The sequence below is a fragment of the Leptodactylus fuscus genome, chromosome 2 (genome assembly GCF_031893055.1).
Source record: "Leptodactylus fuscus isolate aLepFus1 chromosome 2, aLepFus1.hap2, whole genome shotgun sequence".
NCBI lineage: Eukaryota > Metazoa > Chordata > Amphibia > Anura > Leptodactylidae > Leptodactylus > Leptodactylus fuscus.
In genome coordinates, this window is record NC_134266.1 from 86,404,658 (window position 1) to 86,423,811 (window position 19,154).

The following is a 19,154-nucleotide window of genomic DNA, read 5'->3' on the forward strand; positions in this document are numbered from 1 at the left end:
AGACAACAACCTTGGTCCAGACAAAACTGGAGTAAAGTCGAGATCCAGGGAGGAGACAAGGAGAGTGGATGGAAGTGATTACCCTCACCCCGCCGTGCGTGGGCCTTCCTTGTGTGATGAAAAATCTGTGCACACTGGGCATTGTATATGGTCTGGACAACAGGTTTTGAAAAACCACATTGTCTCAGGACCTTGGCTTAAGTGGCCAAGCTGGTAAACTCAACTGAGGTAAGGTGGAAAAACGGTCCTTGAGAAAGAGGGTGACTAGCAGAGGAAGAGGCCAAGGAGAGTCAACCAGCTGAAAAATGAGATTCACATACCAGGCACCGCAGGGCTAATCTGGAGCTACCAGGATGGTTAAAACCCTTCAGTCTTGGGTTTCTTGAGAACTCAGAGGGAGAAGAGGAAGTGGAGGAAGTCCAACCAGGAAATCACAAGGGTGACAGTGGCTATGTCCTATGGGTTCTGTGACCTGACCATGTCGCTAGAGAGCTTCTGGTTCAAGCAGGAAGCAAATAGGTCTACATTAGCACTACTCAATCAGCAACACAATTAGAGAAAGATTTTCTGGAGAAGCCAACATGCACCCTGGATGAGCTTTCCTCAGATTAAGTAGTCTCCTGCTCGGTCCATGACTGCCAACAGGGCTGGGACAAGACACTCAAGACCCCTCAAAGAAGAGGCCAGGAGATTTCCAGCAAAGCCACACAGCTCCTGGTGCCCTCCTGATGTTAAAGTAGGTGACTGTGGAGGAGTTGGCGTTCTGGACTCTGGCCACACACCCTAGAAGGGTAGTGGTCAAATGAGACAGGGGCCAAAAAGATGGCCCCCAGTTCCTGTAGGTTGATCTGGAGGAGGTCTTGTCTTTGTAAGAGAGGCACCGAACATGGCTCCCCAGCCAAAGAATGGTGTCGGAGGGATCAGCTTTCAATGGAGGGGAAGAATGATTTCCCCTTAGAGATTCCTGGGGAGGAGAGCCATCAAAGAAACTCTTGGCAAACTAAGGAAGGCAGGAGAAATAGGCTGGATGGAGACATGGTCCAGTGGGCCAGAAATTCCAATTGCAAGGGTTCGAGTGGAATTGAACAAAATGGATGACCTCAAAGGTCAAGACCATCTTGGCCAGGATGCACAGGCAGAAGCGAAGAGAGCACAGAGAGTTCCTCCAAAGGTGAAACACACTGGATCAGAGGGCCAGGATCTTGGACTGGTGCATATCAAAGATCATGCCCAAGAATTTCATAAGCTGAAAAGGCACGAGACAGGACCTTTCCTCACTGATGAGCAAGCCAAATCGACGAAGGCGGTTCAAAGTAATCTGCAAACTGCCGCTGAAGAGTGGAGAAGGTCTGGAGAAAAGCGGCCGCTCGAGCAGGGGAGGAAGGTCAAGAGGCACGGAAAAACTTCCATAGGGAACAGAGGAGAACTTGATGGAGTAGACGATTGAAACCACCTCTCAGACTCAGGAGTAGTCAACGCTGGCAAGCCTGGTCTCCAGGAAGGAGCAGCCCCCCCATGAGGAGTCCAAAGAGGGAGCCTGGAAGTCTCAGAGCAAAACCAGGGCTAGAACAGAGAGCTTCTTGGAGCATGAGTCTCCGAAGATTGTCCTCTGCAATAAGAAGGTGGAGTCACAAAACTAACGGAAACGCTGAGAGTGGCTGGAGGAGGGTGGCTGGTGCTAGGCTACCTTTAGGGGAGGAAAGCTTCTTTCTCCTGTAGCCTCAGAGATGAATTAGTCTAGGCCTTACCAAAAATACAGCCCTGTTAGTCCTGAGAGAAGAGAAGTGTCATGATTGCCTTCTTAGAGGAGGATTCAGCATGCATGAATGGATCCAAACAGAATGGTGGATTGTCACAGAGTTGACGGCCGCATTGGCAGAATGGAAAGCTGTTTCTAGGGAAGCATTGCACAGGTATTGGAGGCATTCAGGATTTGAGAGATAAGCAGCTGATTGTCCTAGAGGAGGCATCACTGAAGATCCCTTTATGGAGCTGTTTGGCCCAGGAAATGCGAGCTTTGCTGACAAAGGAAAGTGGCCACCCTTAGTCAGAGGGATTGCTGAGGAAGGCGGAGTATGCTAAACCTGGGAGAGCTTAGTTATCACATGGTGTGCCGTGGGAGGCTCTGACCACTTGGAGACATGTTGCTCTGGAAAAGACGGTTCAATTTCCAGAGGAAGGCAGGGGATGGTCCAGATGAAGACATTGTTCCTTCAACACATGGTCAAATGCCTCAAGGTTGGGGGAGACCAGAGGATAGTGGTAACTATGGTGGAAGGATCCAGGTCCTCTAAGATCTGCATAATAGCTGTGATCACACAGATCAGTTCCTGCATAGCAATGGATATAGTTGTGCCTAGCTCTTGACCCCAGTCAGAATCAGAAGTGTCTCCATTAGAAACAGACCAATCATGGGAGGACCAGGTACTACTTGTTTGAGTGGAGCTATGGTCCTCTACTTTTTGGCATTTTGGTGCCCTATACGGAGCACCAGAATGGCAAAAGGCAAAAAGGGGGTCATTCGCTCTGACCCACTAAAAATGACAGCCCCATGCTGTTGAGTGACTAGCGAAGCGCTCTTCTAAAGGGCGACACTAGTGTGGCATACACACTGAAGACTCCCCTGCACCTGAAAGAAAAAGAAAACTAAAACAATGTAAGACAGAAAGACCTGAGTCTGGTTGTGTCTATCTCCTATGGGCACTAGGTAAAGACTGACTAGCACAGTGTCTGTGAAGAGGGTATAGCCTGATATTCCTAGTGTCGGCCTCCTAGAGAACAATAAGATTGCATATATCAATGTTTTGGTAAAACAAAAAGGTTGTGACTATGAGGCCTATGCAGATGGAGATAACAAACAAACAAAAAAAAACCTTCTATGTGCAGAAGTACAGCACATATATTTATTTACTTATTTTTTTAACCATAAAAAAAAAAACACAGAAAAGCTGCGATTTAAAAGCGCTCACATTTGTAAAAGCTGAGCATGGCAATTTTACCTGCAGAAACATTTGTGTTTTCCTTATATATTAAAAAAGAGAAAGAGAAACCGCAGAGAAAAACACAGCATAAATGCAATGAAAAATGCTGCAGGGCTTAGCCTTACAGTAGCAAAACAGAGTGGAACTAAGGTAATGATGATTTTGAAAAATTGCAAAACAATTACATTAAAGGGATTCTATCATTATATATAGGCCAATTTTCCTTCTCTTCCTATTTTTCACTGCATAGGAAGCAGCACTTCTCACTACAGTGCATGCATGCGCTGTAGTGAGAAGTGCTGCTAATATTGCAGTGAAGAATTGGAAGAGAGGGTTCTCTTCACATGAAGGGGCGTGTAGCAGCCAGAGGAGGTGGGATACTGGAAATTACGGTGTTATGCTTGGAGCACAGGAGAAACGCCCCCTGTGCTACGTGTACAGAATTAACATATAAGAATAAAGTTTGTATTTCAAAAACAACGTTGGATAAAAGCTAAAGAAAGATAGAGATAGAGTGGCCTTTCTAAAGGCTTTTCCAACATGTTATTAGGCAAATTTGCCTAAATCTAATGATAGAATCCCCTTAAACTACATATACAATCACAATTTATTATCCACTTGTTGATTGCCTGATGTCTTTATCTTTCTGATGGGTTGGCAAGCAATTCTGCAATGCAGTATTAAAACATAGCAAAGTATGCCACTGCATTAAAGGGGCTCTATCATTGGGAAAAGTAATTTTTTAACTAATCACATCTTTGCATAGCCTTTAGAAAGCAGCAGCAGCCTGTGCTGTATACACCCATAGGAAACAATAGCAAAGAGGGTGTACGATGCATCGTGCACCCAGTCTAATTAGCATATTAATAAAAACAGACTTATTCAAAAACCTCTGAGGCAATTTACATACTAAAAGTAGGTGTGGAATAGCCTTTCTACCTTTGCAAGGATGTGATTAGTTAAAAATTACTTTTCCCAATGATAGAGCCCCCTTTAATGTTCTTGATGACTGTATATACAGTGTTCAATGAAAGGTGTGTATTTCAGAAAAGGAAATTTCCTGCTACAGCCTGAGATGATGTGACCCAATCATCTCTGTAGTGCCTCAGGAAACTATATTTTCCCTGTAACTGGCTAATATATATATAACATAATGTTTAAATGTCCCCTGTGGGGAAGTTAGCTCGGTAGAAGCAGTGGAGCGGGCCCAAACAATCAAGACAGGGACACAAAATATGCAGCAAACCGGCACAAAATGAGCAAAACAAAATAAAGCCTTAACTTTAGGAAAAACAAAATAAAAACCTGCTTGTCTGAGCAACTAACTAAACAGAACTGATAACCTAACTATACATGTGGCTTCCTTCCAGCCACACGAACAAAACAAAGTGCAATATTGTCTCACCAGACTCAGGGTTACAGGACAGAACCATTACCTCCTTTCACCCCATGGAACTGCACTAGAATTCAGGATCTGCAGTTTTTTGTGGCCCAGCAATGAACTCAGGATCTACACCTGGGCTGAGGCCTAATCTAGATCCACCCTGGACCACACATATGTCAGAAACCTGGGACTGATATATCTGGAGTCCAGCACTCTGCCTGTCACCTTCTCACACCCCCTAAGATCCTTTGTGACCTTAAAGGGGATCAAAATGTGTAAAACACATAAAAAATAATAAAGATAAAATAAATAAAAGAAGATTACATTAACAATATCATCCATAACCCACACCACAGCTTCTAGCCCTGGTGAAAAATATACTAAAATAAAAATAACATAAAAAATAAAGCACTATGGGGAGAATTTATTAACCCTTTACACCAATTTTCTGACATAGATGAAGACAATTATTGGGCTAATTATGGTCCATTTTTGACATATCTTGTTTCAAAGATGTACCAGGTGCTTGTTCCATGTTTTTTGTGAAAGTAGGCAAAGTGGGGCAAAGAACACGGTGGGCCAGAGCAGAAGTATCAGAACCCAACTTATATCTCACTCCAGAAAACTGGTGTGAGTTATACATGAAATCTATACCAGTCAGGAATTCAATTCTGGTGCACAAATGTGTATCTGATTTATTAGAAGGCTGGTGAGCCAGTCAGGGACTTTATTAAGAGTGTAGTAGGAAACACTAATCTTAATAAATTCCCCTCTATCATGTATTTAAAAAGATTTTAAAAAAAACACATTTATATATCTGAACAAGTCTCTTTCAAAAGTGCATGAACTAAAAACACAAATGTGTTTGAATGGGTTAAAGTATATCATTCCAATATATTGATTGCAAGCACCGTCAATATTAATATATTGGGGAGAATTTATTAAGACTGGTGTTTCCTACTGCTGACTGACACTATCTGCACTTAAATTACCAAGATGCTCTGGCCTCTTAATAAATCAGACACAGGTCTGTACACCCTTGCCAGTTTTCTAGCATGAATTATACTGTATATGTTGGCCCTTCTTCACTTTCTTACCTCTCTCACAATAAGTGATGAGCAAGGAGCAGAACAGCCGATGTGGTGCTTTTTTGTTCAAGGGCTGTGCATCAAAGATGTGCCATATCATCATCCATCTATGCCTGAAAACTGGTGTAGATGGGTTGCTAAATTTACCCCATTATTTTATGTGGCAGAAAAACTGCTGCATTTTACAGTATTTGCAAAATGGATGAGATTCTGGCTAAACCCATCCTCCTATAATAAACTCAATAATAAACTAGACTGGGCTGATCACCTGGATGCGCTGCACAGAAAGGGTCACAGCAGACTCTACCTGCTCAGGAGGCTGAGGGCCTTCGAAGTCCAGGGGACACTTCTTAGGGCCTTTTTCAACTCTGTGGTTGCCTCAGCCATCTTTTTCGATGTAGCCTGCTGGGGGAGCAGTATATCAACCAGGGACAGAAATAGACTTGACAGGCTGATCAGGAGGGCCAGCTCTGTCCTGGGGAGCCCCTTGGACTCAGTACAGGTGGTGGGTGACAGAAGGATACTGTCCGTGGTGACCTCCATGTGGGAGAACAAATCCTACCCCATGTATGAGACCTTGATGGGACTTGGCAGCACTGTAAGTGACCGTCTGCTTCACCCCAAGTGTGAGAAGGAGCGCTATCGTAGGTCCTTCCTTCCAACCGCGACCAGGCTGTATAATCTACATCAGACCAAGCGAAGATCACTCCGCACAGAGAACTAAATGACTATGAATGTCCTCCTTCTTTCTTCTCTGTTCCTTAGCTGCTATGGACTCCTAGTATATCTTTCTCAGCATATGTGTGTCTACTACTTCTGTAATATATTACTGTGTATTATCATGTATCTGTATTACTATGCAGCTGTAACATACTGAAATTTCCCCACTGTGGGACTATTAAAGGATTATCTTATCTTATCTTATATTGCAGAAAAAAAATCTGCAACGGGTTTCAAAATCGCTCACATTTATGTAAATCACATTACGTTAAACATACCCACGGAAACGCTGGCATTTTCTGTATAGGAATAAAAAAGGTAAAAAGCCTGCAGAATTTTCCTGTGAAAACCGCTGCAGAAAAAAGCACATTGTGTCTTTTCTGAATCGTTTTTTGCAGCAATTTGCTGTGTAGGTGTGAAAATAGTCTATTCATAAAAAAGAATTTGCTGCTATCCATTATAGAGAACTGAGGGCTGATATTATGAAATGCATATTATATAGTATACATACTGTATGTAATACATATAGGTTGGCTTTGTATGTTTACCTATACAGAAACACACAAACACTAATTCAGTTGACCAAGCCCATAGCCACACTCTTTAACCATTATCGCTTCCTACTATGTTCAATGTTATAAGATGTGGGTTGAAGTTTTGCAACAATTGGGTAAAAGAGCAGAACTATTTCTTCATTCTTAGCAAAGGGACTATGGGAATGTGTGACGCTTGGGTCCCTGTAGCCTCTGTCCCCAACCATCCACTTATTATTTGATTTATGTCTGTTTCGCTGCCCTTGCAGTGACCCTGAGGGAGGGCTGTGTGGGAAGTTGGTGTGTGAGATTATAGAGAGGGCTGATGAAGCTGTGGGCTCTGCAGAGCGTCTGGAGCCTGAGTATATTCACAGAGACTGATAAATAGCCACGAGGAAGACATCAGGCTTAATTAGACTTCCAAACGTGCAGTGGTGCCTACATCTGGAGATACCAGGGCTCCTCCAAGCTGTATGTAAGTACAGTCTCTCTCTGTAGCAACTTCAAGCGTACATACAACTTAGCAAAATTTACGTTCTTTTTTTTTTTTTAACTAAAAACTTAAAAATATATTTTTGAATTTTTTTTGCTATAATTCCTAATTTTGAAGTTCAGTGACCACATTATATTTTAATGATAACTTACATTATTTATTAAATTCTTATTAACTTATTATTTCTATGTGCTTTATCTATATTTACAACTATTTTTTGTGTTGATCTTACAACGTTATTCATATGTTACAAATGACAGAATCTACAGAGTATGGCATAATTTACTGCACTCACTTTACAGATACAGGGTCTCCATTCAGCATAAGGCTTTCATACGAGCATGAGAGATCATGAAAGCAAGTTTAGGATTGGATATTACAACATAGAAGACATTTATTTTTAAAGCTGTATTTCAATGACTAATAATCCAAATGAAAATGGATATTATGATTGGTGACTTGTGTGCGCTAGTATAGTATATTATATATCTATACCGTAATGTCATTGTAGGCCTACTAGAAATAGTGCAGATATTATTCTGTAATTTTTGCAATGTGTTCAGTCTCTACAAAGTCCAAAAGGTTTTAGAAAATGTCATCCACACAATGCTGAACATGCAGCAAAAATTGACCGGTGACGCGGATACAGTAGCTACAGTATGTCAACGTATGTTGTGGATTTGTACTGCAGTTTTCCAGCAGAAATGCTGCAGAAAATCTATGGCATTTAACTCCTGTGTGCCCTTACCTTGAGGATAAGGTCACATGTTGGGCAACTATTTGGGCCTCTGCAGAATCACAGGGTGGCATTTTACAGTCTCCGCAAAGTGAATAAAATTTATTTAGTTTCATCCACCAACTGCAGAAAAAAACACTATTGAAAAAAAAAAAAAAAAAGTTTATTTTATCTGTGGAAAAGCTGTGTTTTTCCCCATTCACTTCTATGGGATGAGGAAAAAATGCGGTGTGTCATTTAATTGCGGAAAAGCTGCAGAAACACTACGGAAAATAGAAAAACGAAATGAAAAAAAATGCATGTACAAGTGAGTTTTTTTTCAACTTCAGGCATGTTTTGTGAACATCACATACTCTGTTATACATATTTGAAAGGCTTTGTTGCAAATTTAAGGAATTGAAATAAATTGTGGATTGTGAGGATTAGAAGAATGGCATATTTACTGTCAAGGAAGAGTTGTTGCAGCTTGAATTTAACAAATAGTGAGAAAATTCAGTTGCTAAAGCTTAGGCATTACCCAATAAATTTATTACTGTAGAAAGGGAACTGTTTAAAGTGAACAGTACTTTTACATTGGAAACCATTCATTCTCAAATACATTTTGTTTGACTGGTGCTGGAATGCATTTTATGTCATATTTAAGGCCCAGAGACTTGACATCTGGCCCAGGACCATCAATGCAAAAGACAGCCATTTTGTTTGGCTCATAATTTTCTAAGCAATCCTGCTTTTTGTATATTTTTGTTTCTTGTTAAATATTATTTATTTGTGGAATATTATAGGTGGTTGAGAACATTATATTATCTTAATCAATTTATACAGGAAAATATTAATTATTTTAAGAAATGAAAAAATAAGTTTGCACCAAATATAACTCAATATAAAATATTTGAACTATTTACCAGGCTCAATTTTAATCAAACTGATTCATTCTCATATTTACTCTGCTACATAAATATGGACACATATTACTAGAAATTTTACCTAAGGCTAAGGCCCCGTGATGCGGAAATGTAACATTTCCGCAGGTAAAATTAACATAATATGATTTTCAAAAACAGGAGTTATTGAAAATGCAGTTTTTCCAATACAGATTTTTTTTTTTTTTTTTTGCAGTGTGGATGGGATTAGCCAGCATGTTAATTTCTAGCTGTGGAATTGTGAATATTTTTTTCCTATGCATTTAATTCAAAATTAAGGGAAGGTAAAAATCAGAGAAAATGCAGCAACTAAGTGAAAAAAGGCTGCATTTTTTTTCTGCAGAATTTTTTTTTCTTTTGCTGTACTTTGGTACATGGGACCTTAGCCTGAAGCATTTATAAATTCATATCTATCAGAACAGAAACTTGTATCCAGAATATCCGCAATCACTAGCCGGATATGCCTGAATACAGAGTTCTGAGAAGTCGTCCAACTCCATGAAATTGATTACAATCAACCTACTGAAACCCTGCTGCTCCCGTGTCAATGCTTTCGTGTTCCCCCACATGTTTCTGTTTACTGGGTACCGGGCTTCTGCAATGATGTACATGCCAACATGTGACCACTGCAGCCAATCAATAGTTGTAGCAGTGACATGTCAACACCAACCAGGTGGCTAATGTGGCCAGTAACTGGCTGCAGCAGTCAAAAGTCATGAAGCCACAGTATTCCTGGAGCTGAGTAGACAGAGACTGCCACAAGACCAGGGTAATTTTAGCCCAAGAGTTTCTGGGGATTGGTAAGGTGAGTTTTACTTCTTTTGTTATTTTTGGACATTGTAAGCTTTTTTGTTAAACGTATCATGGGATTGGACACAACAGAAAATAATATTTGTGTTTCCTCTTTGTCTAAGGTCTGATACCAGTTTTTCAATAGCTCAGTATGATCTAGGTGTGGCATTTTTCATAACTTTTTAAACTCATGTACTACTCAATGGATGAAGGAGGCCTTAAAGGGATTTTCCAGTTTTATGATATTGATCTACCCTTAATATTATTGTGGCCCTAAATGGGAGCTGAGCTGCAACAGCCTGGCACTGCCACTACACAGTGTATAGAGCCATCTGCCATTTTCTCTGTACACTGTATAGACCTTTACACTGTAGACTGCCTGGAGACTGCTGAGAGCATCTGATTAATGGGATGCCAGATGCCTGTCCCCTCCAATATGTTGTTGATGACCTAACCTAACCCTGGAAAACCCTTTTAAAGTAAAAATACAATGAATGAGTCATATGGTAATAGGGTAAAACATACACTAAAACTCCGAAAAGATCTTGGAGACATTTTTGTCATAGTATTAGTAATACAGAACATATAGTTCACTGTTGCTGACCAACTCCCCTCATTTCTAGAGTCCATAGATGGCTCCAATCCATTTGTGTATACAGCATATACAAACGAGCATCTCCAATTAAAAGTATATCTGTTTGTGTGCATACACACAGACAACAGTGGTCAAGTTTATGCCAATGTTTGTGCTTTGGATTTTAATGATGCTTGAATAAAGAAAATGATACTTTAAATTGGAGTGTTGGAGTTGCTCATTGGTAATACAGAATTCATTCTTTAAAGGCATATACTGTAATATTAGCAAGGGACCCTCTTTACAAGTCAGAAAGAAGAGCTGCTGTATGGTTCTTGCTCTTGCTCCATTATTTTTCAATGGTACCTCCAGGGAAAGCTGAGCAATGTACTTCTACTATCTCCACTGGTCCTATTGAAATGAATGGAGCATATATTTTAAAGTAACTCTAAAATAATTCTAGATGAAAGTTCTGTCATTAAGCTATAAGGATTCACATTGGGGATTATTTAGAGAGACATTTTTTTGGTGCAAAATAGTTGCAAATTCAAGTTGTTTTTTTTTCCCCATGCCACTTTTCAGGAAGTAGGTGACGCAATGGTGAGGAGTGGGCTGGGCCATCAGCATCACCTTATCATTTATGTCACTTTTATGGTGTAAATGGTTGCAAAAAATCTATGTTTTTTGCTTAGATGCAATGAAACCATAAGTATGACCTTCAAGAAACCATTGTAAATATTAATAATAGGCATTGCTCGTATCTTGTTCACTTAGCATGTACAACAGGAAAACTCATGGAGTACACGCTAAGCTTCAATAGTCTGATGGAAGCAATAAAAGTGTCCATCTATATGGTATAAGTCTGCATACTACAAAAAATGAAGGTGGAATAGTATAATGGTACGTACACTACAAATTTTTAAACATTATCCAGAAAAAAATGTAAACCAGGCAGTATGCTTTTTTTTTCTAACAACTCCAATAGGTAACACGGATACTACTATGGTATTCATGAGCTGACATTCATTTTTATGAAGAAAGCTAACCATATAAAATAAATTCAGCTCATAGACACAATCATCCAAAGTAACATATATAAATATAGTGTGTAACATCTTTGCCCGTTCGGACTTCTGCACCACCCTCTGGCCGCATGCTATGGCACAGGAGGGCTGTCCACTTATGATCCTCTGCTCCTGGGCCTCCTGTTGTTTTAGCACAGCTGAGAATTCGTTGCAGTGTCCAGCCAGTGCTCTGAGTTCCTCTGGTTAGAAAAGATTTAACATTAATTGCTCTTTAATTGACATCCTTCCTTGCTAATCAAGCCTGGGACGGATTCTTGGTATCCATTATATAGTTTTATAACCCTCACTTGGATGCTTACTATTAGTCTCTTAGAGTGTGCTAGCGTTATACTGTTTATCTTATTGTTTATTTCTGACCTTGGCTTTTCCCTTTGACTATTCTTCTGGTTCTGATTCTGTACTTCTCTGCCCAATTGGTTCTGACCCATGGCTCTCTTGATTAGCCATTCCTGTTTGTTTGTCTTGTCTGCCCAGTTGTCCTCTACTGCTTAGGGTAGTAGGGTAGTTGAGGCAAGTAGGTAGGGCCTGGGGTGGGTCAAGCATTAGACTCACTGTCTCTGTCATTCCCCTTCCTTCCAGGTTCCAGCAGCAGCTACTGGAGAATTGCTTAATGGGCAATTCCCTAACATATTGGTTGTAAGGTGTAGCTTAAGTTAAACTCATTTGTGTCCCAGCCAGCTTTTGTTTTCTTCATTTCCTTTTCTTTATCTACACCTTCCAAGAACTATAACTCTTTATTTTGCTGTTGACATATGGTTACAAGGGCTTGTTTTTTTGCAGTTGAGTTGTATTTATTTAATGGTACTGTATAATGTACTGGTATTGAAAAAAAAATTCTAACATTGTTTTTGAGTTTAATTTTTGCATTGTTTACATTGTAGTAAAAATGACATGCTAAAGGAGATTTTACAGGACAGACATTTATGGCATATCTATATGTTATCCTTTACAAAGCTATTGTGAAACATGTGTCAGGTGGTCACCTGCTGTGATCGGCATACATGTTTATCTTACTTTTGTGTGGTTACCCTTTATTGGGAAATAGTGTTAAGTCTGATGGTTTCTTTATTTGTTTGCATATGTTATGTCTCTTTATATGAATTTTCTACTGATAGTATATATATATATATATATATATATATATATATATATATATTTGGTGATTATAGCTTTTATTATGCTATGCTTATGTAGATTGTGAACTTTCAGGGTTTATTTGCCCTATATACACTGGTTCATGTCTTCTGAGTGTTTACATGTATGTTTTTATGAATTTTAATGATAAATAAATAGCTCTATCTCACTGAGCTATGCTGTTTCCATTACTCCAATAGAGGTGAATGGGAGTTATGGATACAGCATAGAGCAGTGAACTACACTCTACGTTTCCATAACTTGTCAGATGTGGAAACAGTATAGTTCACTATTCTATGGTGTTTCAAGTGATTTTAGGTGTAAAGTGATTTTAGGTGGAATTCTAAAGAAAGGTGTGGGTCAAAGAAGTGGGGGCCATTATCTATCAGACATTTGTGTTTATATTCTGTGAGTTAAAAATGTATTTACTAGGAAGCAAGATTACACTTTCATACAAAAATGAAAAGATATTTTATAACTGTGGTTTACAAATGGATATGGTGGTGTGGTAGACGCCCTTTAAAGAGGACCTTTCATCAGATTGGGCACAGGCAGTTCTATATACTGCTGGAAAGCTGACAGTGCTCTGAATTCAGTGCTTTCCCGATCTGTGCCCTGGATAAAGAGCTATCAGTGCAAGTACCGTAGCTCTTTACAGTCAGAAGGGCGTTTCTGACAGTCAGTCAGAAACGTCCTTCTCCACAGCAGTGCCTATCACGCTGTACAGTGTGAGCGGGGAGGAACACCCCTCCCTCTGCTCACAGTGCTCGTCCATAGACGAGTATTATCAGGAGGGGAGGGGGGGCATTCCTCCCCGCTCACACTGTGCAGCGCTATTGGCAGACTGCCAGGAATGCCGTTCTGATGTAAAGTGCTACGGTACCGGGACCGATAGCGCTTTACACAGGGCACAGATCGGGAAAGTCGATAGTGCGCTGATTTCAGCGCACTGTCAGCTTTCCAGCAGTATATAGAACTGCCTGTGCCCAATCTGATGAAAGGTCCTCTTTAAATGATACTTTATAAGGTTAAGGTACCACGTAGCAAAAGGCATCAAAAAACACTGTGGAAAAAAACATGGCGGAAACGCATAATGGTTTTTCAGTAGCATTTTTCATTGAAAGAATGCAGAGTTTTCCTCTGCAAACTTTTTGCCCTTTAAATGCCTATAAGGAAAACACCAGCAAGTATAATTGACGTATTGACAGGTATAATATTTAAAAATGCAGCTTTTCTTTTTTTCTGCAGTGTGCGGATTGGATTAGCCAGATGCCAATTCACTTTGCAACCCCGGCCTCACTGTACTACATATTTTATTACGATGAGTTCTTTAATATTACTAGTTTATGTCCAGTAATGTAGCGTGTATGATATTCTGGCATGCTCGGGTCCTAATAATAGTGGATTACATTATTTTACATTGTAGATCTCTGCATATGATGTCACAGCACATAATAAATGACAATAGACTCAGTATATGTAAATAGTTATGCTTTGGCTTATTCTTGTCATTTTGAAATTATTTTCATGATCTTGCTCTACTTCACATATAAACATGCTGCTTAAGATGATGGAAGAATGTTTATTGCAATTACAAGCTGCCATTATAGAGATGTATTATTGAAATGCCCCAAAATATGTTAATACAGGAAAATGAGTGTACTCTGATTCTGGATGGATGAGAACAGTGATGTAACATTATGTATCGTTTATTGTGAACATACTGTTAAATCTGTTGCTCAGGGTCAAGAACTTAGTTAAATTAACATGATATTTATCAATGGGAATATTTCTAGCCGTATTTGATTTTTTTTAAAGGTTCATCAAACGAGACCACAAAGTCTAGTGCAAAGCTGAGGTAACACAAAGATCTGCTCAAATACTGACTTTTTTTTTTTTTTAGCAAACATTTGTATACTTCATTAAATAACAATTCCAGGAATCTTTTTCGATCTGTGTTTTGCTGTCCCTACTGATAATGTATAAATAAAATAACTGGGCACGGCTATTAGTAATTAGTCAATAGGTTTTGTCCCTACACAGACTGGCACTCTTATCACTAACTGGATAGTGTCAGTTTGTGAGAGCACATCCCATCCCATCCCAAGAAGTAATGTTTCAAGAGGAATGGGAAAGTACAGTATTTACTTATATAGACGTGGAAGATATTGATTACAATCATTTCAGTTTGCCATTAGTCACATTTTAAAGCATATTGGGTAAGATTTAGGAGGACTGGCATTTCTGTGTCTGTCTTCATATCCCAGTGTTGGAGGAGGGTGCTACTCATTTATGATGAGGCACATGGCTCCTCACATATGATGCACACTCTCTGCTGGGCAGAGGGCCTGGAGCAAAATCTAAGACAGCTGGGGTGGATTTCCATCATTATATACACCAGTTTTCTGGTGTAAATGAGAATAAATCTGGCTAGGCCAATGGTCCTTGTCTCCAACATGCTTTCACCATGCCCCTTTTTAAAATTTGGGCAGCTTAAAACCCTATTTAACACTATTTTAGTTTCAACTGGTGTTTTAAAAGCTGCAAACCTGCCCCATTGTCCCACATTTCTTTAAGATAACCCCTCTAAGGCTGTGTTCACACGGGGTATTTTGATCAGAATTTTGAGGCGGAATCCACCTCAAAATCCTGACCAAAAAATCGGCTCCCATTGAAATCAATGGGAGCCGGTCAGTTTTTTTTCTGGGAGCAGTTTGTTCCGTTTCAGGTGGATTTGCCCCGCGACATCCACCTGAAGACACTCCCTCCTGACTAGGCTCATTCATTTGGGACTAATCTGGACCGGAGTACTGCAACTGGATGCCGGTGCACTGCATCGGCATCCAGTCACAGCTACCATTTTTTTGGTCTGGAATCTGAGGCGGCCTTTGTCTGAACACAGCCTAATATGAAAATCAATGCAGAAATCAGTTAATCTATGAATTCCCCTGCAATTTGTTATAAGGAAAATCCCTTGAAGGCCTTGCATAGATAAACATTACAAAAGCAATAAAATTGGTCAGTGCTAAACTCTTTGCTACCCACTAGTTGCTTTACCATCGTGGTCTTCCTCTCCATTATAAAGTCAAGTGCGTTGTTTTTTGCCTAAGAGAGTTTTCTCCTACGTTGTCTTTTGAAGTGCGTGGGTATTGATTTCTTTTTATCAGAAACATTTACACAAAAAAAAAAAAAAAAAAAAAATATAGGAAAGCTATACAGGTATATGGTGGACAGAAGTAGATCATGAAACAATGAATGATTCGCCTTATTGTAAAAATTTCCTCGTTTCCAAAAAATGTAGACTTTGGACTTAGCTTGCCGAACTGATCAGTAAGATAACGGTGCTGTGATTCACTAACTAGCTTATGTTTCAAACAAATATTTGCTGTTAAAGATAACATGATGCCAAAAAATCCATCACTTTTCCACTCTACCTCCCATACTCCCTCACTTTGCTTTGCAGGAATTGTAAATATTAAACAGTACAAAGTTCTTGTAAAACGTTGTATGTATGTTAGGTGCTAATTTTACTAGCATGGACTTATAGACTGCCAGTGTAACAAGTATGTAGAATCTGGGCTAGAGTATCTCCATGGTCCACAAACCTCCATATGCCTTTTATTTTACATGGATTCAATGATGTTTTTCCTTGCATGTTTCATGACTTGCTATTCTAATATTCTTCCCTGTATGCATTGACAGCACAGGAAGTTCAAGGTAAAGGGTCTGGGCACATGGCTCTGCCATGTGTATCTTAAAAGATGTTAAATACACTCAGTACATGAAAAAGTCTTTACTGAAAGCCCAAAGCAGTTACGTAAGAAAAAATAATTTCATTGAATATTTACGACTTCCTCATTCCAGCGGTTCTGATTTCTATGATAGCAGAAAAAAAACATTTCCATTTCAGTAAACTGTAAGGCATCTATATTTAATTGAATTAAATGTTAATTCATTTGAAATATTTAAAAATATTTAAAAAATCTCAACTTTTCTTTACTATAGATATTAGGAATTGTTCATTCGTAAAATTTATATGGTGTAATATAATCATGATAAGTCAGGATAATACTGGTTCTACAATTTAAAGGGATTCTATGATTAGAAACCCTTTTTACCGTACATACACGTAGGAATAGCATTAAGAAAGGCTATTCTTCTCTTACCTTTATGATTCTGATCCGCGCCACCGTTCCGTAGAAATATCTTGAATTTCTTCTTTATGTAAATGAGCTTTCTTGCAGCACTGGGGGCATTTCCCAGCAGCCAAACAGCACTGCGTACATCCCCGGTGCTGCTTGAAAACTCTCCAGTGATGCCTCTGTCTTATTCTCCGCCTCTGCTTTCTTCTTGCGTGGCTCTCTGTGTCAAAAAACGGCGACTGTGCATGTCCATCGGCCATTTTCCTGTGGGCCAAACGGAAGAGGCCACAGGAAAATGGCCAACTGCGCATGTATATGTACCAATCATTGAGATACATATACAGTTTAATCTCTTTTACTCCATTATTTGTAGTTGAGATGGTACCACTGAGAAGTACAACTCATCTGGCAAAAACTGAAAAACAAAATAAGCCATGGCTTATAATTTTCCATAAAAAGTATATTTATTATGTGCAACCAGCCTAACATAAAGGAAAACCTGTTGCAAATTTGGTATGCCATAATCATACTAACCAGCAGAATAAAGTAAGCATGTTATTTATACCTCATGGTACATTATTTGTACCCCAAAATGTTGTTAATAAAAAAAAATTAAAGTCATTCCACAAAATGTAAACCCTTATCTACATTGACATAAAAATCTAGATGTTATATCTCTCAGAAACTGGTGATGGAAAAAAAAATATTTTGACATCATAAATGTCCAAACTGGTTGTGGCCAGGGGACTAGGGGGTCAACTATACATCATTATTGTGCTTGCTTCGGCAGCCTATATACGAACATTGGAACGATACAGAGAAGATTAGCATGGCCCCTGCGCAAGTATGACATGCAAATTCGTGAAGCGTTCTGTATAAAAAAAACAAAAAAAAAACATCATTATTATAAAAGTCACATGGTAGGTCATGAGCCTTGTTACTAATTTTGCATGGGGACCCAGGAGTTTCTAGTTATCCTCTCAGTGGATTAAAGAATACTTTTAGGCTGAGTTCACATGGAGTAAAGTGGAGCGTGATCTGGCACTATACGGCGTGTCAGAGTTTGCGCGCTCAAAAAGATCCCATTGATTTCAATGGGAGTTACGAGTGTATACGCCGCGTAATTTTGCGCCCATAATTTTGCAGCTGCAAAATTACGGGCGCAAAATTACGCAGCGTATACGCTCGTAACTCCCATTGAAATCAATGGGATCTTTTTGAGCACGCAAACTCTGACACGCCGTATACGTGCCAGATCACGCTCCACTTTACTCCATGTGAACTCAGCCTTACCCAGAGGGTCCAAGCCATATGATTTTTCATTTAGTAGATTAATTTTGATTTTCTTTCTTAAAACATTATTTTCCTTTTGTTGATGCTGCGCATTGTCTATACAAGGAAAAGTATGGAGGAGAGCTCAAATATAGATTTGTAGTGGGGGCTTTGGACATCCAAGGCTTGTATCTGCTTGTCATGTAATATTTATAAATAGGACTACAGCACTTTACCCCTTTGTTCCTTTTTTTTTTTTTCTCTCTGTATCTTATTCATGTTACATTAGGGAATCTGTATATTGTTCTTTCAAAAATGTAACAGAATGCAGGTTCTGAGGATCTTGGCACGCTTCTATCCTTATCTGTGTACTGATAAAGACCCACAGCACTGAATGTGCTTCTGGATAAACATAATGTATTGGCACGACTACTTCAATCAATTTTATGTAATGCCTCCAAGCAACTTCTTTCTCTTTGTTTGACTAGCTAAGCAGTTTTTTGGAGGACACACTTTAAAACACATCACAATTGTTTGGAGAAGAGAACATTCTTATTCATGAACATTTAGAATCAACCCCTTAGGGATCAGGATATTTGCTTTAATGTCCAAAAACCATGTTACTTATATTCTATGGGTCAATACGATTATAGGGATAGCAAGTATCTATAGTTTTTCATCTTTTATTAATTTGCATAGTAAAACTCTTTTATTATTTTTCCATTGACAGAGCAATGAGAGGGTTTGTTTTTTGTGAGATAAACAGATGTTTTTATTGGTATCTCTTCTGGGATATATAAAACGTTTTGATCTATTTCTATTCCATTTTCGGAGAAGTTAGGTTAACAAAAAAAGGAATTTTCAAATAGTTTTTATTATTTCAATGCATTTAGTGCGTAAGTTAAATAATGTCATCATTCTATAGTTCAAGTCATTACCAATGCGGCGAATACTAGCTGTACTTTTTTTCCTTGATGAATAAGAGCATTTTTATGGATTTTTTTTGTTTTAATTTGTATTTAAGTCCCATGTAGAGACAGTAAGATACAACTGGTGAAATTCTTAATTTAATACACTGCAATATGTATGTATTGCTGTATTGCAATGTGCTATGTGTGTCAATTTTAACAGACAAAGTTCCTATTAGACCCAGTTTCCATTCATGGCAAACCTGAAACTCCAAGCTGAAGTCTAAACCCATTGGCATTCCACAATTTCACCATGAGGGGAGATGATAACAGTACATCTGATAAGCCTCTTAGGGTCCATTCACATGGAGGAAAATGGTGAGGAATTTGGT

The 19,154-nt window shown here is 39.1% G+C and overlaps 1 protein-coding gene and 1 non-coding gene across 2 annotated transcripts in view; both read left to right on the forward strand.

The window, feature by feature from the left end:
* Window positions 1-19,154, forward strand: part of LOC142194808 (serine/threonine-protein kinase 38) — a 432,602-nt gene that overhangs the window by 35,600 nt on the left and 377,848 nt on the right. The window lies entirely within an intron of this gene.
* On the forward strand, window positions 17,357-17,463 carry LOC142196354 (U6 spliceosomal RNA). The gene has a single exon (XR_012715198.1). It is a non-coding gene; the product is annotated as a U6 spliceosomal RNA (small nuclear RNA).